Source organism: Protopterus annectens, chromosome 13.part0 (assembly GCF_019279795.1).
Source record: "Protopterus annectens isolate FY-2018-M chromosome 13.part0, PAN1.0, whole genome shotgun sequence".
NCBI lineage: Eukaryota > Metazoa > Chordata > Ceratodontiformes > Protopteridae > Protopterus > Protopterus annectens.
In genome coordinates this window covers 1,025,320,640-1,025,347,553 of record NC_056747.1, presented here as the reverse complement: position 1 = coordinate 1,025,347,553, position 26,914 = coordinate 1,025,320,640, and positions in this window count along the sequence as shown.

The window sequence follows — 26,914 nt, the reverse complement described above, 5'->3', positions numbered from 1 at the left end:
TCTGTAAGATATCGACTTCCAATTGCAGTTTTTATATTTGTATAACTTATTGTCAAATTCATCAATTTTATCCCCTAATACATTTGTGTCAGTCATGTGGTTTACATTAGGTTCATTACGCTGGCTGAACCCTTGGCTGAAAAATTATTGTTCATTAAAAAATCAGCCATTGTTGGTATTCCTTGCTGGTTACAGTTCCTTTGATTGATAATGTTATTATTAAAGTTAGCGTTATTGTTACCTGGATTTGGTACCCCAGATAGCGTAATCACAGGACAGGGCTGTTCATTCGAAGTCTGTATAACCCGTTCCGTTGATGTAAGTATAGTAGATGATGTTGCTGTAATGGGTGATTGCTGCCCATTAGGAATGAAAAATCATCGTTGTCACTCTGCTGCGATGAAATCAAACCAGAAGATCTATTATCCTGGTTAGAAGCTGCCGCAGTAATGGCGTCAACTTTTTGTGTTAGGGCATCAACCCTGCCCAAAAGCAGTTCCACAAGAGTGGTCAAATTATTGCTGGAACTGTTCACAACCCTTTCAGGACTGCTCGCGTTCCTAAAGCCGTGGAAGTATCTCGGTTCCTTTCGCCATATCAAACACCAAACCACAAACGAAAAACTGTTGAACCAAAAGAGTAACAACGAACAAGAACACTATGAGAGACTACTTGTAAAATAAACAGGCGTTTAATGACTCCAAATTAATGTTAGCTTTAAATCAAATATTTAGCCTTCCTCAGACAAACAGCAGAACAGGAAATGACATTTCTTAAAATATATGTATAGAACCAATTGAAATAAAGTGCATTTAGTAATTAGTTGTAACTAAGGTTACCTTAAAGTAGTATAATCCATTGCAAACATAAGCCTTGAATAAAGGTAAAGATAGAGTGCCTCTATAGGCATTGCAACGAACAGCAAGTGATACTTTGTTGCAAGTAACTCCATTCATCAAAATATTTACACAGATGTTAAACTCTATAATTACTGGATTATTTAATCATACAACTTGCTTCATACTTATGTGATGTGTTAAAAATGTTATAAAAACAGTGAATGATAAACTAAAAAATATTTGTGTATATTTTAAATTGTTACCAAAAATATTTCCACAATTTGGAACATTATTTCCACATTTAAACATTAAAAATACTGATTAGTTTTGCCCGCAGAATTCCTGTACAATAATCATAAAATAATACAATTTTACATTAGTGCATTCTGTTAGGGAATAATTGATGTTGGGTCCATTTCATATCCAAATGTGAGAGACCTTCCCTATATGTGTTATCTGTAATAGATAACACATATAGGGAATAATAATAATAATAGATCTTCTGGTTTGATTTCATCGCAGCAGAGTGACAACGATGATTTTTTCATTCCTAATGGGCAGCAATCACCCATTACAGCAACATCATCTACTATACTTACATCAACGGAACGGGTTATACAGACTTCGAATGAACAGCCCTGTCCTGTGATTACGCTATCTGGGGTACCAAATCCAGGTAACAATAACGCTAACTTTAATAATAACATTATCAATCAAAGGAACTGTAACCAGCAAGGAATACCAACAATGGCTGATTTTTTAATGAACAATAATTTTTCAGCCAAGGGTTCAGTCAGCGTAATGAACCTAATGTAAACCACATGACTGACACAAATGTATTAGGGGATAAAATTGATGAATTTGACAATAAGTTATACAAATATAAAAACTGCAATTGGAAGTCGATATCTTACAGAATGTGTTAAACACAAGGTTGTCCCAAAAGGACTAAGACAATGGCGTTTTCCATCTGGGCTGGTGGAAAATTCTCTTTTCACCAAGAGCTGTTGGCATTGTTTGATCGACAAGGGATCAATTCCTACAGGCTCTCATTGCTTTTATTCTAAAGATATTGCAGTTCTTGCAGCTGATTTGGATGCCCTTGAAAAATACATTACTTCCAGTGATGATTTCTTGCTTTAAGTCGACTATTGTATCTTTTCTAGCATTGAGGCTAGTATGGAGAAATTACTATTTAGTAAAAGAAAAATTAAGTCGAGATTTAACGGACTATGCGAATAAAACCGCTTATCCCAGGCCTCAAAATAAAGGTTATTCAAGGAAGTGCCCAATCAAACTGGACAAAATATGTTATCCCAGTAGATAACACCAATAATGACAATAACCAAGAAGGTTTTACAACTCAACGGCAGGGCTATAGAAGGAGCCCAAGGCTGAATAATAACAACAGTACCAACGTTAATAACACCAATCAGCCAAACACCTCAGCAAATGGACTGAGGGATAACATCAACCACAAGGCCAGTCTATGGTAGATTTTGACCAACAGGACAACCAGGATTTTCATCAGGCCAACAGCACCCGAGCAACCAACCGTGGGCCCAGACAGGGACCAATACGAGGAACAAGACAAGGGGGAGGAGGAGATGATCCAGGTTCCCTCTTTTGGTTTGGAACCAAATATCCTGAAAAGTAGTAACAATGACTTTACAGTGTATAATTATACACTTATTGAAATCCATCAGGATATTGTCAACTTCTTTGCAAAAGATCTATCGTTTGTTCGGCAACATATGGACATAGGGAAAACACTGGTGGACCTAAAAGTTTTGTTAGAAAACTTAACTTACATTCATTGTTGGGTAACAACACAGAGTTACTGAACCCCCTTAGGGTATCTAGTACATATAATCCACCCCTCCATCCGAGCTTATTAGTGTTTGAGGAAATGTGTGAAACAGATTTGTGGGCAATTAAAAATCGGATTATGTATAGTAACCAAAAGATCTTAACAATATGACCACACTGGAATGGGATTTTCTCCATTTATTAAGGGATTGTAGGATCCGTGTCATGAAACCGGATAAAAGGGGTGGGGTGGTTTTAATGGACCACTTTAAATATGTGGAATACATGAAGAAGCATTTGGATACACCAGCTTATAAGGAAGTATCTCTGAATGAGATACATGGAGCCTACAGGAAGATTAATAACATACTATATGATTTACTTATGGAAGGTTTTATTATTCCAGAAACGTATAGATATTTGCAGATGCCATCCCCAGAATCTCAGCCTTCTTTGGAACACCAAAATTACATAAACAGCTTTACTCACCTCCGTTCAGGCCTATTGTTGATGGCAGGGTTCGCCACTTACGCATGTGCAAGACTAGTTGATAGTATGATTAAACCTTTATGAGCACAGGAGCCACTTATCTGTAAGGACTCTTGGTCCTTTCTGAAAACATTGGAAATTGAATATACCCGGACATAGTTTTCCTTACAATAGATATAAAAGATCTGTATAGAGATATACCACAGGATATAGGCCTTAATTGGGTGAGAGAATTTATGGTTGCCAAGAATGTTGACAATAACACCATTTATTTGACTGAAACAATCTTGGAGATGGTTTTGGTAAATAACTTTTTCTTTTGAAAACAATTTTACCTTCAAACCTCCGAGTAGCAATGGGGTCGCCATGTGGGGGTTCGTTCGCCAATGCAGTACTGTCACATTGGGAAAAAGAACTTCTATCTAAGGATGAGGTTTTAAACAGTATGTCTCCTGGTATACCAGATACCAGGATGACATTTTCTGTTTATGGAAAGGCAATAGTGAGGACATCCTAACTTTATAGAACGAATGACCAACATGACAAACTTTTTACAGTTCACTTTTAACATACAGGAAAGTGAGATCAGTTATTTAGACATTCTTCTTACAAAGGATGTTAATAACAAAAGACTGAAAAGTAACATACATAGAAAATCCACATATTCTAATAGTTTTGCATTTCTCCAGTAGCCATCCCTACTACCAAAAAGATCGGTTGTAAAAGGTCAGTTAGTGAGGGCGTTATGGTTACTGATGATCTGGATTTCCAACATGAATGCAACAAACTAAAAAATATGTTCTTGGCAAGAGGCTATCCACTTACTTTGATTGACAACATCATAGTGGAAGTAGTAAATAAACGGAAGTCAGGCCATTTTATTCCCCTTCTTAATAACAAAACTTTGGGAAGAAGAATTGGCACTAATTCGGTTAGTCTGCCAACTAGAGATAGAAGTAAGGACACTAATTATAATGTGTCTTTTTACACACTTTCTCGCTAGATTTTCAAAAATTAGGAGATCCTGTATAAGAATTGGGACGTAATTAATCATGACAGTACTTTGTCTACAGCATTAGGTGAAAAACCCAACATAACATACAGGAGAGGCCAAAACCTTAAAGCTATTTTGGAAAGGGCACCAAAAAAGTTCATTTCTCAGCCCCAAAGGAATGTACAAATGTGGTGCCTGTGCAGAATGCAAATTTATTAGAGTGGGCACTCAGTTCAACATTAAAGATAGGACATATAAAATAAGTAAGCATTACAACTGTGAATCAAAATCTGTGGTATATGCTGCTCTGTGTAGCCAATGTGAAGCTTTCTACATTGGCAAGACAGAGCGTAGATTCAAGACCAGAATACACGAACACATTTATGCTATTAGCAGAAGGGATGTGAACAATGCCCTAGCTAAGCATATTATTAGCAATACAGGGCATTCCTTCAACTTTGTTATACTCAACAAAGAATGCCAGATCAATGGGTGGCCCCTGGCAAATTAGGTTAGAGATAGATGAATTGATGTGGCAGGTACGAACTAGAGCACATTTATTACCTGGCATCAATGACAACCTATCAATAAAATGTGTATTAAAATGGTTATCGATAACAGATAACACATATAGGGAAGGTCTCTCACATTTGGATATGAAATGGACCCAACATCAATTATTCCCTAACAGAATGCACTAATGTAAAATTGTATTATTTTATGATTATTGTACAGGAATTCTTGGGCAAAACTAATCAGTATTTTAATGTTTAAATATGGAAATAATGTTCCAAATTGTGGAAATATTTTTGGTAACAATTTAAAATATACACAAATATTTTTAGTTTATCATTCACTGTTTTATAACATTTTTAACACATCACATAAGTATGAAGCAAGTTGTATGATTAAATAATCCAGTAATTATAGAGTTTAACATCTGTGTAAATATTTTGATGAATGGAGTTACTTGCAACAAAGTATCACTTGCTGTTCCGTTGCAATGCCTATAGAGGCACTCTATCTTTACCTTTATTCAAGGCTTATGTTTGCAATGGATTATACTACTTTAAGGTAACCTTAGTTACAACTAATTACTAAATGCACTTTATTTCAATTGGTTCTATACATATATTTTAAGAAATGTCATTTCCTGTTCTGCTGTTTGTCTGAGGAAGGCTAAATATTTGATTTAGCCGAAAGCGCTAACATTAATTTGGAGTCATTAAACGTCTGTTTATTTTACGAAGTAGTCTCTCATAGTGTTCTTGTTCGTTGTTACGCTCTTTTTATTGCCATTAGGTGGCTTTAAAGGTGTTTACATTTTTTGACCCTCAGCATAAGGCAATCTGTGTCTGTGGTGAGTGGTGTGTGTGAGGAATAAACTGTGGGTACTCCTGACAACCTCATTTGTATGCCAGAGTTTTGTCTCCAAGACAGTCTTGTATTTACATCTCTCGCATACCAAGTTATTTTCTTTAATGATTAACTGGTTGTCTGAGAACATGAGGCAATTTTTACATTTCCTTAACATGCACAAATCTGTCAAGCTGACCACAGAGAAATTTGGAAATTGCATATTTAAGTTTTCCAGTCCTGTAATATGGTGGGTTTTATAGGGTTAAGGACTGGATTTTAACAGGGGTCTCCTAGGGTAGTTTCTTGGGTTAACGGCAAGTTGTTAAATAGTGCTAGAATATGGTAATGTTACTCCATGTGCAAACTAGCTCTTCTAAGCTTAATTCCAGACATTGCCACACTGTTTGACAGGTTTTGGAACAAATCCTAACTTTATGGTGAAATTTTCCTGCATTTACTACTATACAGGGCTCTCATGTTACTGCTCCTGCATGGTGGGCAGCTCTACACAAGCATGCCTGATTTATAGCAGAGCAAAAAAGTTTGAAACTGACTCTTATACCCTTTAGCCAATTAACAACCACTTCAGCAACCTTGAAAGATTCCCAGCTCTGAGAGATCAGGTAAACACTTTTTGCCACAAGATGGATGATCCTGCAATTTCTTAATGTAAAATTACAACAAAACAGCTCTCAGGTACTGATTAAACAACAGACAATAAACAGGTACCAAACAACTTAGTCCCTGGTAATTCACCCTTCTACAAGGTGAATGGAAGGCAAACAGAACTAGAAATGCCAGCAAACAAAGAAATGATTATTTTGCCACAAAATTCAATATATGCTTTTAAAATACTCAAAAAACATAGTGATCACTGTATAAAGCAAGTAGAAGTGTAGCAAATCAAGAAGATGTTTTTATTTTAGCTTGAATGGCCCAATGCAGACCACATATCTGGAACAAATTACCTTTATATACAAAACAGATTGTAACCCTCACATTCTTCAAAACAAACCTTTACAACTGCATGGGCGTCCATCAGTTCATTCCTACTCTAACCTGTTTGCTCTTCTGGAAAATAGGAAGTACATCTTGGGTAGTGGCAATGCCTAAAAGGCCCGTAAACTTACTTGCCTTCCAATTCATATGATCCTATCACTATTCTTACAATCCCAGTAGAGGCTGGGCACAAAGTAATGCAAATTCCCTTCAGGACTACAGTTATAATCACAATGGAATTTGTGACCAAAAGTAATATAGGATCCTGTCAGGACTACAGTTATAATCCTAATGGAATATGGAACCAAAGTAATGCAGGATCCCATCAGGACTACAGTTATAATCACAATGGAATATGGAACCAAAGTAATGCAGGATCCCATCAGGACTACAGTTATAATTACAATGGAATATGTGACCATAGTAATACAGGATCCTATCAGGATTACAGTTATATTCCTAATGGAATCTGGAAACAAAGTAATACAGGTTTCCATTAGGACTATAGTTATAACCCAATGGAATCTGGGACCAGAGTATTGCAAGTTCCCATCAGGACTGCAATTATAATCCTAATGGAATCTGGGACCAAATTATGCAAGTTTTCATCAAGGTTGCAGTTATAATCCCAGTGGAATCTGTGATCAAAGTAATGCAGGATCATGACAGGGCTACAGTTATGTTTCTAATGGAATCTGGAACCAAAGTAATGCAGGTTTTCACGAGGACTATAGTTATAATCCCAGTGGAATCTGTGAACAAAGTAATACAGGATCCCATCAGCACTACAGTTATAATTCTAATGGAATCTAGGACCAAATTATGCAAGTTCTCAAGAGGACAACAGTTATAATCCTAATGGAATCTGGGACCAAATTACGCAATTCCTATCAGGGCTACTATTATAATCCCAGTGGAATCTGGGACCAAAGTAATATAGTTTTCCATCAAGACTCCACTCATCCAGTCAATGTCTGTCGTCCATTCTTACAGTGATCAATTCAATTCACAAAACACAGTAATCAGCAAACAAAGACCACTGAGAAAATTCAAATTCCAGTCACTGAGTTTGCTGAGTACAGGAAACATCAGCAGTAGAACAAAAGCTAACAAACAAATTAGTTGCTGTCATTCTGTACTATAACTCTGCTCAAATAAATCAAGAGAAAAGCAACAAAGTGTGGGTACTACACAAAATGTGCCCACCTTGCATTCAGCTGAGTATGGTTATCTTCAACAAGTTGTACCAGGATAATTCATCACATGGAAACTTCACCTTCGCAGGCAAGTCAAATGCAGAATGTAACTAGATTAAGACCTTGGTCTTCTTCATGTCAGTTGCCACTCCATGCCATGCCATCAAATCTACAGCCTTTGATCAGCAGTCTCCCCATGTATTTCTAAGGGGAGAGTGGTTTCTTAGTTTACCTTTATTAAAATTGCAGCCATAACTAAGTATAAAAATGCAGTATCTTGCTGTGTACAGCAACATCAAAGCCAAAAGACAAACCCATACCAAAATGGGAAACCAGCATCAAACTTGTTTAAAGCTTAAAGGTGCTTATAAGTTGTTAAAAAGCGTTGTTGTTGTTTGTCTTTCAGCTTTTCCCAGTAAGGGGTCGCCACAGTGGAACTCCGGTCCACCAATGATTGGCAGTAGATTTTTACAAAACGCCAAGATGCCAGCTTGACGCTCAACCTTCAACGAAGGCACACCCATTTACGCATGTATGTCTTTTGAACGCTACCCAACCGCAGGGAGGACATGCACACTCCACACAGAAGGCACTGCCAATCCCATCTGAGAATCGAATGGGAGAACCACTTGCTGTGAGGTAACAACGCTACCGCCGTACCACCGCGGCAAAATTCACAAAATTAAAAGAACTAATAAAATAGCCACTTAGGCAGAATATAAGATCATATACACAACCTGTGGTAAACAGTTGCCAACATATTGGGTTATACCAAAGAAGAATGACACACCTGATCATATTTTAACTAAGTCTCATACAGTATTCCATGAGTACCTTGTCAGATGTACATTCTAGCAAGCAATAGGAATTTTGCACAAATACAATTGTAAATGACTTGATACAAGAATGTTGCTCAGCCTTTGTGTAAGTTTATGTTGCATACAGTAATATGCATCTTTTGTAAAAGGATATTAACTTCTATCAGCCAAATGTTAATTTCAACGTGATACATTTTTACTAATCATGTAAGCTTATGTAGGACTTTCTCTCTAGGCCTCTGCAAGCAGACAAATGAATAAATAAGTGAATACCTTTCTAACATCAAGCTTAATGTAACATTCTATGTACAATTACACGTACCAACCAGGGCAATAGTACTGATGTAAGACAGAAATACATCATGTGAAGCTTCTGAGTTAAACTGTGGAAAATGAAAAACAAAAATAACAGCATTGCCAAAGCTTGTCACTTAAGACATTTAGTATTTGATATTAAACTATACTTAAAAGAACGTCAGAGGCAACTTCATTAAATGCCTGAACAAAAGTTTCAGTTTACCAAAAATAAATTACCACATCAGCTTCTGATTATACTTCCTATCATAATCTACACAGAGGCAGTTCCAGCTGACAGCTTTTGATTACCAAACTTCTGGGCAAATGACCACTGGCAAATCAGTATTCACCCAGCACTTTCAGTGAGGGCGTGCTGAAATCTATTCTGCTTGGCTTTGAGAATGGGGATGAAGGCTGCTAGTGTTGAATGGAAACACTTCAGTAAGTGTCTCCAGATCTGCACCAAGATTCATAAATTAGCCACGATGATGCAATGCAAGTCAATGTGCATGCATGTGGCCAACACTTCACATGTAATAGCAGGTAAGCCACCGAATATAACTTCCATTTTTTTTTAAGAGAGGATTCACCCACTACATCCTTAACATGGAAGGCTATGCTCCGCTCTCTTGCTACTTGTATATGCCATCTCCAAGATGCTGTGCCTTGACGTAAGGGAAATTTGGTGAGATGCAATCTTGAAATTAATATATTATAAACCAAGTGGCACTTTAGTGTTCCTGCTTCTAACTATCCAACACACAGATGTGAACATCTGCCTTGCTGCCTTTTACACATACACTTTATTTTCTGACTTAAAGTAATCATGTCAGTCTAGTACAGAAAGAGTAGCACATTTTGAAACATGAGCACTTCTAAGGTTACAAAGGAATAATTTGACTGTGGTAGATTTGATCTTTTACCATTTATGCAAAGTACCCCATGTTGTAACTTGATTTGAGTTTTATTCAGTCTATGGGAAACCTGCAGAGAAACTAAAACAAATTACGCAACCTCATAGCAAACATTTACTTGCACTGTAAATCTGGTCATCATCTGTCAGTATCACAAAGGCCAATGTCACAATCTAGGTAAAAAAAAAGGTCATATGCAGTCATGTGACAAGCCAAAGTAGCTGCTGACACAGTAAGAGTTTCAAAAGGAACAACGCTTTGTCAAGGTGAATCTGTTATTTGTAAGAACAATCATGGATCCTTAACCTTTATAACTTTATAAGGTTATGGATAGTGAAGAAATTAATCTGTTTTTTTTTTCTAGTCTGCCTGTTTCAAAAATACAAACTGCCCCTCTTCAGGACTGTGTATACTATTCCATGGCAAAATATCTAGCTGCCTTTTGTCAGAAGTAGTTTCAATGAAAAAAGTTGGAAATGTCATCAACTTAGAAAAAAAGAACAGCATTTTTGGCAGGGGCAAGCTCCCCTACACCTTCTGTACCCTTACACATCTAAATATACTAGCACCAATATTGCATATCATTGAGGCCAAATATGATGTTGAATGAGTCATGTTACAAGAGAACACCATACTTCATTTCCCTGTTTTGAATAAATGCTGCTATATTTCATGGTTAGTGCTACAGACAATGGGTGGCATCAGGACAAAAGAGTATGTTGGGTCTGTTGGAACTATGACCATAGCAGTAATATTCCAAAGGAGAGTTTCTTTTGGATGGCTGAATTCTATAAATTTCAGATAAAAAAAAATAAAACTCAGGATTAGTCTGCTTTAGGTAGTTTGTTGTGAAATCCTTGATTAAATGGACTCCTCAATGAAACGAGTTTGTTGAATGTTATTTGAAGGTAAATTCCAACCAGATGTTTTTCCATGAGGGCAAATCCCTTCACCAACCAATACAGGGAGTTACATACCCTGTGATTATCATAATCAGTTCAGAGGTCACTGCACCTCATAGATATAATTACAAATCCCCCTACATGGCTTTCAATGCAATGATATAATATACCCTATTTATATATTTATTTACATTTACATATTTTCAAACCCAGGTTTTCTATATGGGTAGAAGCCATTTTTCAGTGGACACCCAGAAGCACTGCATGGTTGTTACTTACACAGTCACACAGTAGGCAATTAGAGACTAATGGAGTAAAAGTCAGGAATACAGCATGAAGCTGGTTAGTAGCTTATAACCTTTATTATCTCCACTAAACTGTTTAACTTATCAGATGGAAAATTACAATATGCTCAAATCCTTCCTTGTTGCATTTGGATCCCGAGGTAAATCCTTTAAATACATCAAATTGTTTGATTGATGCAGGTATCTGATCAAGTCAAGCACCTTAGATTATGCAGAGCTTATGCAACCAGAGTGATGCCTGTCATTTGTGCTCATACAAGGCTTTTATGTGCCTGTTTACATATCATGAACACTATAGGAAATATATACCCAAAACAGCATGTTTGTTAATTAGCTCTGCTTTCTGCTCCAGGTAGTAAGAACATTAACTGTGGCTAACTGCTACACTAGTTAATTGATTCAAGAAAGAACTGCAGTGGAAAAAAAAAACACCAAAGCTGGTCAACTACAAATGAATTAGGAAGACTGTTTCTAGACATTAAGATGAAAGACAAATATAAAACATGAGTAAACAGCACAGCAATTTCTGATATGATGTTTACAAAGAGATTAGGGAATTTTTTTTGTGTGTGTGGAGGGGTGGGTAGCATGGAATACAGTCATACCTCTCAACTGTCCAGATTTTCATTGAATGTCCGGCGTTTTGCTTCATATTTTTGGATTGTTCCTCATAAAATCTGTAATTTTCTGGCAAATCAATGGGGACTGAAGTCACTAAATAATGACGAACATTTGAATTTCAGATTTCATATCCTTCAGATAATGCATGTAAATGCAAACCCTGCTATTCTATCAACTTTCTAAGTTTGTATGAGCAATATTTAAAAATTGCACCTATTTTTGGGCTTTCACTCCTCCCGTATTAATTTAGGATTTGTCCAGAGTACATGTGCAAAGTAGTTTAAAGGTATGAATACAGTTGGCAAGTGAAGAGGCTCACATAATTAAGAGTAGTACTTGGCAACTGGAATCAGTTGAAAAAGAAATACTAATTATGCATTAAAAAGATGTAGACATAATACTATTAGCCAAGATATTAAAGGCAATAGTCAAAGAAGGGAAATTCACTAGAGTACTCGTAACTAAAAGTACAGACTTGTGATACATGGCAGGAGCATTGGATACCATGGACTTAGTTAATGGCTAAAACTAGGTCTGCAATGGTGCTAACCTGTACCAAGCTGTTTCACCTGGCAGATCCCTTCTTCGTCAAGATGCAGTGGCATACTAAGGACAGCTGCGGTGCCAATGTGGGCATCATTCACAAGGCCACTTGAACTCAGTCTGCTCATATTGGCTTTATTCCAGGTCTGAACAGTGCCAAACTACTTAGCACTGTTAATCTTTTCATTATCTGACCAATATCCTGTACAAGTCTCTTTGCGTAACCAGTAATTATGTATGTTTGCTTCTCACAATTTGTATACAGAATGGTTAAGTGTAATGTTCTGATCTATATAAGCAGTATTCCGGATACTGTACATAAATTATGCCACAGGCATAACCTTGTGCTCATGGCAGCCTGCTGTGAATCATCTTGATAACTGCCTTTAGCAAGCAAACAACGTAAGGCACTATGTTTCACATCAATATTTATTCAAGTACAACTGATACTGGATCACTTGAGAAGCAAGGACATTACAAATGATAATAAGAATGTGGATGAATATGGATCCTTGTGAGAGCAATTTAAACAGCCTAGTCACTGTTGTACTGCAGGCCTGTTATTTGTTAGGAGTAAGATTCAAACCTAAATTAGTAGTAGCAGTGAAACTCATATAATAATCTTCATACATAGCAACGTGGATAGATATAGACTTAAGAATAGAAGTAACAGATTTCTACCAAACTAGTTTAATAAATTATACAGCCAAGAACACATATCAATAGACATGGATGGACATAGTTATATATGCATGTGTACATGCATGCATGTAATAAGCAGGCCATGTCAGTTCTGCAGTTGTTGTGCTTCTTTCATGTGAAACCAGGATGCAGGTTGCGAAGGGACTTGTATCACTGGTGGGCCACCTATAAAAGCAACATTGCAAATACTACAAAACTGCTCCATTATCTTGGGTTGGGAGGCTGATGTTTGGCAATGGCCTAATCCTGGCATATGCTGTCAAAAGAGTCCTTTATTAGGGCATCGTATGCAGCTGTAAGCAGGGGCAGAGAGACAAGCATGCCTAGCTGCATCATTGCATGTCTCCTTCCCAAAGCAAAAGCTGTGAATTATGACAACCCTGTTACCTGAAACCCACCCCTTCCCCACAGTCTAATCCATATTTACCCTAGTCATTTGTACCTGCTATGGACAGTAGCCATTATGAGAGGGTATAAGCATGGGATTTTGTCTGTAGAAAACCAGAATATCAGAAGAAAATGATAAAAAGTGGTGTGAGAGTAAGGATCTCATACTTCTTATGGATCAAGCAGAAATAAAGATCAGCTCATCAGCACAACAGACTGTAGGTTATAAAAAGAAATCTCTGGAGCTAGCTGAACATTGCAGACATGATAGAAATACAACTAACAAGATAAGTGGAAACATACATCAGAAAGATCAAACAGTATGACAAATAAGTCTATTTTATTCCAAGATGTTGAAATTCTACTGTTATATAGCTAAAACTGACACTAGAATTGACATTTCTGATATACAGGCTGACTATATACACAGTATATACATGTACTGCTAAGTGAGTAACAATCTTAAAATCATGTAGCTTTATTCATAAATGTTGGTGTATATTGTCTAAAAGGATGCCATGGTAAAACTGCGAGATTCAAATACAGTGGATGATGTGAGGTCCAGGGTCAATGAGGCATCATGAATCACAATATCCACAACTGGACATTGCAAAAAAAAATTAAATATAAAGTCCCAAGAACAAACTGCCCCCAGAGTACAACACCAGTGGTATACCATCAGGCTAGAGGACCATAAGTTGCACATCTGGGTGGAACCATAGAGGTGAAAAACAGTAATCAAGGAGAGGTTTCAGAACCTAAATGTGGTATGAAGTTGTATGTCCAAATTCCCAACAGTCACAAACTGCAAAACAGACATACCCAATTGTATGCACACACACACACACACACACACACACACACACACACACACACACACACACACACACACACACACACACACGCAAGTATTCACATCAGAGGTCACAAAAGGCATCTCAGCCAACAATTATAACACGTACAATGAGAGAAGGTATAGTTCCAAGATAATTCAAGATAACACTGATATGACAAGGTACATGCTCATATAGTTGACAACTTGTGGGTACAGGTGAGTAAAGCAAAACCAACACATCACATCCACAAATAAGTCCAAGGTAAAGGACATGTAATTGCAAGATGACAAAAGTTTCTGTAAGCACAAGAGGAAGAGACAAGAAAGGATGCTGTGCTGATGTAGCCATGGCTGGAGGTGAACTAATTATTAACAAAAAAGATCAACCTCATCTGCTGCTGGGGGGAGGGCTAATAAGTACTACAGAAACTGGGACCTAGGGTGAGGGGTGTCAGATGGGTATCTGACTCACCGATGAGCAAAAGATGATTGATTCTAACAATTAGTTTTCTTTCTGATGTCATTCTAAGGGGATTGTTAGCTTGGGAAAACATGGTTAACAGACCACATTATTTTCCCAAGGATGGTCTGCACCTGTCCCCTCCAGGCTTTTGAATACAGCAAAATCAATTCAACTAAATCCAAAGAAATAACTGGTCACCACCTGACAGAGTTCCAACAATATGACAACAGAAACAAACAAGAACTCAGAAATAAAACAACTGTGCAAAATAGAAAAGTTTAATGCAGGAAAGCTTTTGAGGTAAACTCTTTCTCAATGTCAATAACCGTACTAAAAGCAATCACCTTTTTATATCACAAATAAAAGAGCATACACCAATGAAACACAGCCACAAATAATTGAATAATAAACAATAATTAACAATTATATAAAGATCTTTTCCTAAGTATAGGTTTAATGCTCCCTGTTTCATTAATTCCAGGATACACATCTGCAAGGAAATAATTAATCCATTTTTATTCTACATTCTCTGTATTTAATACAGTGTCTCCCTCCCCTAAGATTTTTACTTATGGTTTTGTAGAATACAAAAGGATTAGTTATGTCATACGTACCCAGCCTGACACCTTACACATGGGAGACTTTAATTAATTTAGACTGGGAACTCTACATGGCCCCACTTAATGACAATTAATGTCAGCTACTACTCTCCAACTTCCTTCACCTGCTCACCTTTTAATCTTGCTGTGTATGCAGCTGCTCTATAGCTAATATCCTCACAATCTATTGCTTATAAAACCATATCCTCTTATTTTTTGTTGTCCTCTGTTAATAATCCAAGCTTCATTATTCTTCTCTCTTTTCTGCAAGCTTCTGTCCCAGATTTTTTTAGTCTTATACAATTGGACATCTGCTGAATTACATCATTGTATATATTTTTAATGTATTTTATTGTATTCTACTTCAATTTTTTGCAATTTCGTTTTGCTTATTTTTATTGCATTTTGACTTCAATCTTTTTACTGTATATTTACATCTATTTCTGTTTATTGTTTCTCCCCAGGCCTCCACTAAAAAAGTGCACCAGCTCAGTCAGACTATCCTGGTAAACAAATGTCAAATAAAATAAATTACTTAATTAATCTACAGGAACAGAGATTCCTGAATTCCATAAATACAAAGACCCTTGACCAAATACTGAAAATGCCCAGTAGAGGCTCCAACATACTGGACCTCCTACTCACAAATATGGGAGAATGCTACACCACCATCCCACAATGTCTCATTCTCCCTGGTGAGGTCCAATCATAAAGCTGTCTCCTTCAAAATCAAAATCAGCTCTGCAACCCCAGTAAAACCAGTAACAGAAACTATTCCATGGCAATCTGATGTGTCATGGTTTAAAAAATTCAAAGCCCCTCTAAACCCTGAGAACACAGCAGCCTATGCAGAATTACTCTCAGGAACTCTGTGCAATAATTTAAATGACTGCATAGAGGCTGCTGTTCCTACAGAACTAACCTCAGAAACAATCAACCTTGGTGGCTGTGAAGATAGGTGAAGGCTGCCAGCCTAGCCAGATAGAATTCTGTAGATAATTCTGTCATTTGTAAATATTAATGTAAGCCACAGGCTTGTTCTCTTAAATGTGAAAAGACTGCATTGGATATTGAACTGCAAAAATGTAACAACAGTGCACTCTGCTGTAAGAAAGCTAAGTCACGCATTTTGTGACTGTCTTTGATGTCAAAAGTCAGAGCCAATATGTCTAGAGGGAGGCATCCTGCCTATTGTTTTAAGACCAGAGCTAATGGCTAGAATTTGCATGTATAAATGTCCTTTATTGCTCTGGTTTCTGGCCAGGTGTAAAGAATGTAAATGTAGTTTCTATTATGCTGGGAACACCAGAAAAGTGTGAAGAATGATGTCATGTGAAACAGCCCTGTGTTATCAATTTAAAGAGAGGGAATCAGAGAGCTCAGAGCATTTTGTCTTGAGAACATTCAATATCACCAGCACTGTCTTGCTCTATATGTAAGTTATTTAGAATTGTGTTTTCCCTTAGAAATAGCTAGGAAATAGGAAGATTAAACTAGTTTGTTTTTCTGTGATGTCAGAACTTTTCTACAGTATTATTTTAACTATTTCTCTGTGATCTCTGAACTCTTAACTAGCATTGTGTAGTAAGAAGTATTGTCTTGTGTTTTTATTATTTATTATTAAATATTTCTAAATCTTTCAACTGTGGCTGTTTTATGTAGAGTTAATTTAAGCTTTAGAGTACATTGCATGTATATAGTGATGCTGTACCAAGTCACTCTAATAAGCCTTCACTGTTAGGTCACACTTACAATTTGGATAATAATATTGCACAGTAATAATTGGACAACCTTCATAAGGGCCTTTCAGTAGCTGATAAATATTAGCTGGGTTGTGGCAGTGATTTCTACCATATAGTCTGGGTAAAAAATGCACAGCTGGAGAACCTGTGCCAGCCTTCCTCAGCAGGGTCTGTGTGGTTGTATATAACTTTTATCTCACAGTGTGTGTGTGTCAGCTACTTGGGCAGGGACACAAAGCATTGGTTGGACAGAGAGGGTGCTGGAGATTTTAGCTTGCCCACTAGGCTGAGATCTGGACCCTATAGTTGTGCCAGTGGGGAGTCTTATTGGGGACCTGGAGAGAAAGGGAGAAACCAGCCCCAGACTGACTGTGATCACTGTGTGCTTTTAGGGGAAATTGTACCTTATTGTGTGTGTATTAATTATCCTTTCCCTATATGGATGCCCCTCACTGGTTTTAGTGGTAAGGATTGAGGCTCCTTGATTGCTGGGCCAGTGCACAGGTGTCACATATTGATTGGCAGTGGTGGGATATCCATATCACATATTAATTAGTTTGCAAATACTAATTGGCTTGTAGTGGTGTGAGTAGTGTGAATTCCTGTAGCTTGTGTACAGTGATCACTGAAGGTGTTTTGTACTCTAAATCATCCATGTTGTGAGTACTCAGAGTTCAGATCACAATTGTTGTATATCTTTTATTACCTTAGTTAGTCAGGGAAAGCAGGCAGCATGTCAGCAGAGGCATACGGAAAGCTGACAAGAAGCCAGATGGCTGAGATGTGCCAGGCTAGGGGACTGATGCATGGAAACTTGACTAAGGCAGACATGATTGCAGCTTTGGTCACAGCTGCATAAGAAAACAGTAACCAGGAGGACGATCAGACTGGCAGTGGAGATGTACCACCCTCAGAGAATGGACAACTCAACCTTTCTGCAGAGAACTTAAAAATCCATCTGGAGCTAAAGAGACTTCAGTTGGAGGCCAGGTATTGGGAAATAGAAGCAACTGAGAGACTGAGACGTCCGCAGGCTGAGGAGAATGAGAAACTGCTATGCCTGGAAGCTGAGGAAAAGGAGAGGCAGAGGCAGCATGAGAAGGAGATGCTGACTCTTTGCCAGAGTCATGGAGGTAATGAGGACTGGAGTAACTGGACCCTAGAAGCACAAAAGGTCAATAAATTTCTTCAGCAGTTTAAAGAGGGGGGATAATTGATAGTTTCATTCATATGTTTGAGAGGGTATGTAAACAGTATGATGTTGACCAAAGGCTCTGGGTATGGTTCCTGACCCCTTTACTCCATGGTAAAGCTGTAACTGTGTTGTATAAACTTGCTCATTGTGAATGTTTTGATTATACTGCTGTTAAAAATCATGTGTTAGAATGTTTTAAGCTAACACCTGAAATGTATAGGAAAAAGGTTCTTGTGCATAGACGCAAGGCAGATGAAAGTGTGTATGAATATGTTGCTGAACTGAGCCCTTATTTTCATAGGTGGGTGAGTGGATATCAGGCCACCACTTTTGAAGGGCTGGCAGACCTTTTAGTGAGGGAATAAACCCTTAGCACTTTGCCTGAGGACATGAGGATCTGGTTAGCTGATAGCCAATGTGCTATTTCAGATGAGTTGGGAAAGAAGGGAGTCCAATACCTAGCAAGCAGGGCATCCCTGCACAGGAAAGGGACCCCAGTACTGCTGATGGGTCTAAAGGAACCCATGGTGGGCAGCACAGACTGCCCCAACAGACTCTGTCAGTAGCAGGGGAAGCCACTAGTCCAGGTACATGTCCAGGACCTAGGGTTAAATGTTTTGAATGCAACCAGTGGGGCCATGTCGCATACAGATGTGCATGGAGGCAAGGTGGGGAACAAAAGGTGAGAGAGCCAGTAATTGGGAAAGACAAAATGCCAGTAGTAGGTTGTCTTGAGACAACAAGGGTACTGAAATACCATCATGCAGATGTCCTGATAGAGAAGTATTTGGATGAGGCAGTACCATGTGCTTATGCAATTACACACCGTCAGGCTAGGAGACAAGCATGTCGGTCTGGTAATCTGGGGAAGACCCAGACAGATTGCATACTTGCAACCAGGACTGGTGAGGTGGTCACTTCAGGGAGGGAGCTACTCTGTAGCAATGATACCAAATGTGAGCCACAGCTGCTTGTGGGTACTGATGTTCCCTTGGACAGAGTGACTGCAAAGGTAGAGGTGAGTACTAGTACCCAGGCTGACAGTGAGGCACCACTGTCAGAGGATGCCAGACTTCCTGTGAAAGGGGAGCTGGAAAGGGTTACAAAGAGAGAGTTGAGACAGGCTCAGCACTCAGACCCTACACTGCAAAGTCTGAGGTAGGTAGCTAGGGAGGCACCTGATTCTCAATGGAAGGGGGAATTTGCATACTGGGACAAAGGTTTACTGTATAGAGAGTGGACCCCTGAGAGAGGGCTAGAAGGTGAGAGGGTACAGCAGCTGGTAGTGCCTGGAGCCTACCATCTGGTGCTTCTAGCCATAGCCCATGATATTCCCTTTGCAGGTCATATGGACAGAAAACATACAAAGAGATGTATTATGCAGAACTTCTATTGACCTGTAATTTCCAGAGGTGTAACAGGGTACGGCAGGAACTGTGAGCAGTGCCAAAAGGTAGGCAAGGCAGGAGACAAGAGGAGAGCTCATTTAATGCCTTTGCTTGTGATTGAGGAGCCATTTCAGAGGGTAGCTATGGATATTGTGGGGCCTCTGAGTACCCCAAGTTCCACAGGGAAAAAGTATATCTTAGTGGTAGTGAATTATGCTACACGATACCCTGAGACAGTGGCTCTGTCCTCCATTGAGGCATAATAGGTGGCAAATGCTTTGTTAGAGATTTTTAGCATAGTAGGTTTCCCGAAAGAAATACTGACTGACAGAGGTGCCAATTTCATGTCAGACCTGCTGGCTTTTCTGTGGAAGTATTGTGGGGTGAAGCACTTGAAGAACACCCACTACCATCCCCAGATTAATGTTCTTGTTGAGAGGTTAAACTCTAAAATCAAGTCCATGCTATGAGCATTTGCAGACCAGTTTAAGAGGGAGTGGGACAAATATTTGCCCCATCTGTTGTGTTTCACCCTTTGAGCTGCTGTATGGGCATAGGGTAAGGGGACCTCTAGATTTAATTTGAGATGAGTGGGAAGGTGAGTGTGACTCTCACAAGGAGTCCATTGTGGCATATGTCCAAAATCTCAGGACAAGGCTCAGGGAACTTATGGGCTTGGCCCAGGATAACCTGGCAGAAGCCCAACAACAGGAAAAGGTACCATTTGGCTAGGCTTATATAGGCCCTAGGGCCAATAGCCTAGTACTTACCTGTGAACCTATGACAGGAATGCTCGAGCTAGAGAGTATGCTGTGGGGCAGCAGGTAATGGTTCTTATTTCTGTCAGACACAAGAAGCTGCAAGCAGCTTGGGAGGGACCCTACAAGGTGGCAAGAAAGGTAAGTGATGTTAACTACATGGTGGAACTGCTAGGCAGGAGGCAGGGGCATAAATTGTACCATGTTAACATGATGAAACCTTACCATATTAGGGAGACTCTTGTGCTTAGCATTTGCAGTGGATTGCAGGAGGAGTCTAAGGGAGATCTGGTGATTGATCTCCTTGGTGAGGCTCGGACTGACACCTCAGTGGAAGTGGTAGCAATGTCCCAGCAGCTATCTCCTACCCAAGTACGAGAAATCCCAGCAGTGCTACAGGAGTTTGGGGACATGTTCACTGGGAAACCAGGGTGTACCCACCTGGTGCAGCACAGTTGGATACAGGACCCCAAAGACCTAGTTGGCAGGTCCCTTATAGGGTGCCTGAGAGAGTCAAACAGACTCTGAGGTAAGAGATATGGGAAATGTTGGAACTAGGGGTGATTCAAGAGTCCAACACTCCCTGGGCCTCCCCAGTGGTGCTGGTGCCAAAGAAGGATGGCAGTACCAGGTTCTGTGTAGACTACAGGAAATTAAATAGTCACACAGAATCAGATGCTTATCCTGTGCCTAGGGCAGATGGGGCCCTAGAGCAGCTGGGTGGGGCTAAGTATCTTATAACCATTGATCTTACCAAGGGTTACTGGCAGGTGCCCTTGACTCCCAGTGCTAGAGAGAGGTCAGCCTTTGTGACTCTTTTCGGCTTGTATGAGTTTACAAAGATGCCCTTTGGGATGAAAAATGCCCCAGCAACTTTCCAGAGGCTGGTAGATCATATCCTAGCAGGAGCAGGAGGGGTGGCCCTTGCTTACCTAGTTGATATTGCCATCTAAAGCCATTCCTGGCAAGAACACCTTCAACATGCCAAGGAGGTGCTGGGCAGACTACAGAGGGCAGGGTTGACCATTAATCCAAGCAAATGTCAGGTGGGTATGACATAGGTCTCCTACCTGGGACATAGAGTGGGGAGTGGTAAGATCAGGATAGAACATTCCAAAGTGGAAGCCATTCAGGCATGGCCTGCACTGGTTACCAAAAAGCAGGTGAGGGCATTCTTAGGGACAGCAGAGTACTACAGAAAGGTCATCCACAGTTATAGTACCATAGCTGTTCCCCTCACAGGTCTGACATGGAAGAACAGAGCCAGCCAGCAAAATGCCAAGTTGCTAAGATGGAGCCTAGGGTTGCAAGCATATGATATGTCAGTGCATCACCGCAGTGGGATTAGCAATTCCAATGCAGATGGGCTCTCAAGACAGGGAATGGGATAAGGTATACTAAGATAGACCTAACCCTCTCAAGCAACGTTTCTCAAAGTTCACTTGAAAAACTAGCTTGAGTTCTCCAGGGGGAAAGATGTGTGAAGACAGGTGAAGGCTGCCAACCTAGCCAGATAGAATTCTGTAGATAATTCTGTCATTTGTAAATACTAATTTAAGCCACAGGCTTGTTCTCTTAAATGTGAAAAGACTGCATTGGATATTAAACTGCAAAAATGCAACAACAGTGCACTCTGCTGTAAGAAAGCTAAGTCAAGCATTTCATGACTGTCTTTGATGTCAAAATTCAGAACCGATATGTCTAGAGGGAGGCATCCTGCCTATTGTTTTAAGACCAGAATTAATGACTAGAATTTGCATTTATAAATGTCCTTTATTGCTCTGGTTTCTGACGAGGTGTAAAGAATGTAAATGTAGTTTCTGTTAGCCTAGGAACAACAGAGAAGTGTGAAGAATGATAACATGTGAAGCAGCTCTGTGTTATCAATTTAAAGAGAGAATCAGAAAGCTCAGAGCATTTTGTCTTGAGAACATCCAACATCACCAGCGCCATCTTGCTCTATATGTAAGTTATACAGAATTGTGTTTTCCCTTAGAAGTAGCTTGGAAATAAGAAGATTAGACTAGTTTGTTTTTTTGTGATATCAAAACTTTTCTATGGCATTATTTTAAGGGTTCCTATTAGAACCTTGAACGCTTCAAATGTCAAACGTCATATGGTCGACACCATATGATCGGCATTTCAAGTGTTCGAAGGTTAAGCATAACGGCGCCGTTCAGTGCAGAATGGGAGAATTTCCCTTTTCTGCACTGAAGTGCGATCTCGGAGTTGGTATATTTAAGTAGGGAGGGTATGGGGGGTGCAGGGGGACTTGCCCCCCTGCCTGCACCGTTAAGGTAAGTTTTTTTTTTTTTTTTTTTTTTATTATATATTCGAACTTTCGAACTTCGATCATATGTTGTCGAACATATGGGATTCGAAGTTTTGAAAGTTTGATTATATAACATAGACCCTATTTTAAGTATTTCTCTGTGATCTCTGAACTCTTGACTAGCACTGTGTAGTACGAAATATTGCCTTGTGTTTTTATTATTTATTATTAAATATGTTTAAACATATAATCCGTGGTTGTGCAGTAGTAGCGTTGTTGCCTCACAGCAAGAGGTTCTTCCGTTCGATTCTCAGCTGGAGTGTGGGGAGTGCCTTCTGTGTGGAGTCTGCATGTCCTCCCCGTGGTTGGGTGGGCATTTGAAAGACATGCGTAAATGGGCATGCCTTTGTTGAAAGTTGGACATCGAGCTGGCACCTCGGCATTTGAGAAAATCTACTGCCAATCATTAGCGGACCGGAGTTCCGCTGTGGTGACCCCTAACCGGGAAAAGCCAAAACACAAACAACAACATTAAATATGTTTAAACCTTTCATCTGTGGCTGTTTTATGTAGAGTTAATTTAAGCTCTAGAGTACATTACATGTATATAGTGATACTGTACCAAGTCACTCTAATAAGCCTTGACTGTTAGGTCACACTTACCATTTGGATAATAATAATGCACAGTAATAATTGGACATCCTTCATAAGGGCCTTTGAGTATCTGATAAATATTAGCTGCGTGATGGCAGTGAATTCTACCATATAGTCTGGGTAAAAGGGGCATAGTTGGAGAACCTGTGCCAGCCTTCCCCAGGAGGGTCTGTGTGGTTGTATATAACTCTTATCTCAAAGTGTGTCTGTGTCAGCTACTTGGGCAGGGACATGAAGCACTGGTTGGATAGAGAGGGTGCTGGAGGTTTTAGCTTGCCCACTAAACTGAGATCTGGACCCTATAGCTGTGCCAGTGGGGAGTCTTATTGGGGACCTGGAGAAAAAGGGAGAAACCAGCCCCAGACTGACTGTGATCTGTGTGTTCTTAAGGAAAATTGTACCTTACTGTGTATGTATTTATTATCTTTTCCCTGTGGTCTATATTTAATTATCAAACACTTTGAAAACTGAACAATGATTTATTGACCCCGTGTAAGTGAAAGCTTACAAACTCGAACGCTTAGAACAGCAATTTTTTTCCAAGGGAAAAAAATCACTGTTCCAAAAAAAAAAAAAAAAACACTTAAAAATTACATAAACTGGGGGGCTTCACCCCCCACACCCCCCTACTTAAATATACCAACTGTGAGATCGCACTACAGTGATGAAAACATCAAAGTAATGGACTTGGCCAAGCAATTTCTTTTCCAGGGAAAGAATTTGCTTATATACCGCTTTGTCATTTTGCCTTATCGTCTTTTCAAGTTCTACCAAGACACATTCGAAAGAATACGTCTTTGGTCATCTAATAGGAACCCTTTCCCTATATGTACACCACTCACTGGTGTTAGTGGTGAGGATTGAGGTTCCTTGATTGCTGGGTCAGTGCACGGGCATCACAGTGGTATTCCAAATTAAACAGGATATACAACAAAAGGGAAAAAAACTGTGATAAAAATCTGGAAGGGTAATTCCCATCAAGATAAAAACTCTCTCATCAAACTAAACAGGGAATGAAGAGGGTTAATCAGATCCAAAAAAAAACAACTTTCAGGATAAAATAGCTTCCCAGGTGGAAGATAACTATAACTCCTTCTTCAGCCATGTCATAAACCTCAAGGGCAGCACACAGCAATGTGCCAAACTTGTGTTTACTGGTACCACATTCACCGAGCCTGGCAATATAGTGAACCTGTTAGCAGACAAATTCAGTTCCAACATTACCTTGCTATCATCCCAGCCATCCCCCAAGAAATAGCCCCAAATATAACTCCTCCAACTCTAAATAGGGAGGATGTGCTGTCTGTGTTTGCTAAAGACAGGAACAAAGCCTCAGTGGGCCCTGATAACATCCATGGATGTTAATGAAAAGTCTAAAATATGCTTTATCGGGAACCGGGGTTTCACTATTTAACTATAGTCTTAAAACAGGCCTGGTGCCATGTGAATGTAAGACTACGAATGTTATTTCTCTTCATAAGGGAGGACCTTCAACAAATCCTGAAAACTACAGACTAGTCTAACTAATCTTATTTGCAAAGCAATGGAATGAATTCTCATAGAGATTATCAACAAGGACATAGGAGACCTCCAGGCTGGATCCATTCCAGTTTGGCTTTGACAAAGAAAGGTCATGCTTACATTACATGGTGGAATTCTTTGAAAGTTTTATTAAGGCAATGCATCAGGAGAAAGCAGTGCATACTACCTTCCTAAATCTGGCTAAAGCATTTGAACCAATACCCTACTCAGACATTCTCAACAAACTTATGGAATGAAGATAGCGGTTGGTCAACAGTGGAGTCCCCTCAGGGCTCTGTGTTGGGTCCGCTCTTCATTGGCATGAATTTCTTGGTGGTCAAAGCCAATGTCAAAGGCCTCTGGGTGACCAAACTCACAGATGATTGCAAACTGAGAGCACTCATTGAATCCTCCCCAAGACAAGAACACCCTTCAGGAAGGTCTAACACAGACAAACACTTAGTGCCAAAGCCTTGGGTTAAAACCCAATACCAAGAAATGCATTATAGCACCTTTTAGGATGTTAGCCAGCCTGGGTAACTACACCATCAATAAAACACCCCATAAAAGTTGATTGACTAGTCAGGAATCTGGAAACCCATGTATATAGTAACCTAGCCTCCAACCAACATGTGTCTAGGGTAGTAAAAAAATCCTTCTGTGTTGTGCAGCTTATAAGTAAGGATATGGCATCTAGGCCCAGAGATGTCATTGTACCTATGTACTGCCCTCATCAGGCCATCATAGGGTATCATGTCCCCTTTGGTATGTGCCTGACCAGGCACATGCAGCAGCTGGAAGATCCCTAAATGCTCCTTACTAAAAGAAAATGGGGAGCAAACAGAATGTCTTATGCTGATCACCTCAAAGCCCTTTCTCTTTTTTCTGTATCATACAGATGATTGAAGTGATCTTTGGCTGGAGTACAAGGTGTCCCTGGACCCTGTTTTGATTAACCTTTTGCACATCCACAAAACAAACAGCATCAAAAAATCTACTAGATCAAAAGACCTAAACTTTGCTTGTAGTATGAATAGGACATGTTGGAGACACAGATGTTTCTCAGAGAATTTCCATTCTCTGGAACAGTCTCCTCATCCATGTGAAGCACAGTTCTGCCCTAACTCTATTTAAGCACACCTTGGACCAATGGATGGTTAACCAGAAATTCAACCATGGTTTGGCACCTATGTCTCTGATAGACAGACGTAGTCAGTAAATCATCCCTATATAAAAAAAAAAAAAAATTGGGTCACATTTGGATTTCATGACTAGGCTTATAATGACCCTATTTTTCATTAACCTAGAATACACATAGGAAACTCTAACATTAGGTTATTGATACCTATCAAAGTACCAAGGAAGCCTGGGAAGATGGATGAAGGACTCTGGAGCCAGGTCTCCAAACACAATAAATATGTAGCATATGTCCTATGCTACCTCCATAGAATCTCCAGCCAGAGTTTTCACAGTCCCAATCAATGAGCAGAAAGCAACCTCATCATCCCCATCAACTCCATCCGAATGGTTAATTATTCTGTGTGCTGGACCTGCTAACATCTCTCATTACTGCAGGCTGGATAGCCTCAACATAGTGGCACCCACCTCCTGCTGCATCATGGTATGTCTCTCCATGCCTCCTGCTTTCTTTTATGCTGTAGCTTTACCTTTAATCTTGCTGTGTACTACATGCAGCTGATCTATAGTATTCTCACACTATATTACTTATTAAACAATACCCTCGTATTTTCTTTTATCTACTGTTAATAATCTGAACTTCATTATTTTTCTTCTCTGTTTTCTGCAAACATCTGTCACTACCCATTTCTGTACGTATTATTTCATCCAAATGTTTCTTTTACAGATTTTTTAGTCTTGTACTACAATTTGGACATCTGCTGAATTACATCATTGTATGTATTTTTATTTTATTTTATTGCATTCTACTTCAATTGTTTGCGATTTCTCTTTGCTTATTTTTATTGTATTTTACTTCAAACTTTTTACTGTATATTTACTTCAGTCTTTGCTATGTTTTTCTGCTTATTGTGCTGTGGAGCTTTTCTCCCTCGGCCTCAGCTGAAAAAGTATACTAGCTCAGTCAGACTATCCTAGTAAACGGGTCTATATTAGAACACCGAACATTCAAAATGTCGAGTATTCTAATATCGACCCATTTTCAACGAACGCTGAAAATATCGAAGAAACAGAAAACCAATTTTTTTCCTAGGGAAAGTATTTGGTTGTCTGTTTCTGTTGCTTCAGTATTTCCAGCACTCTGGTGGAAAGTTACGGGTCAGGTTCAGGTAAGTG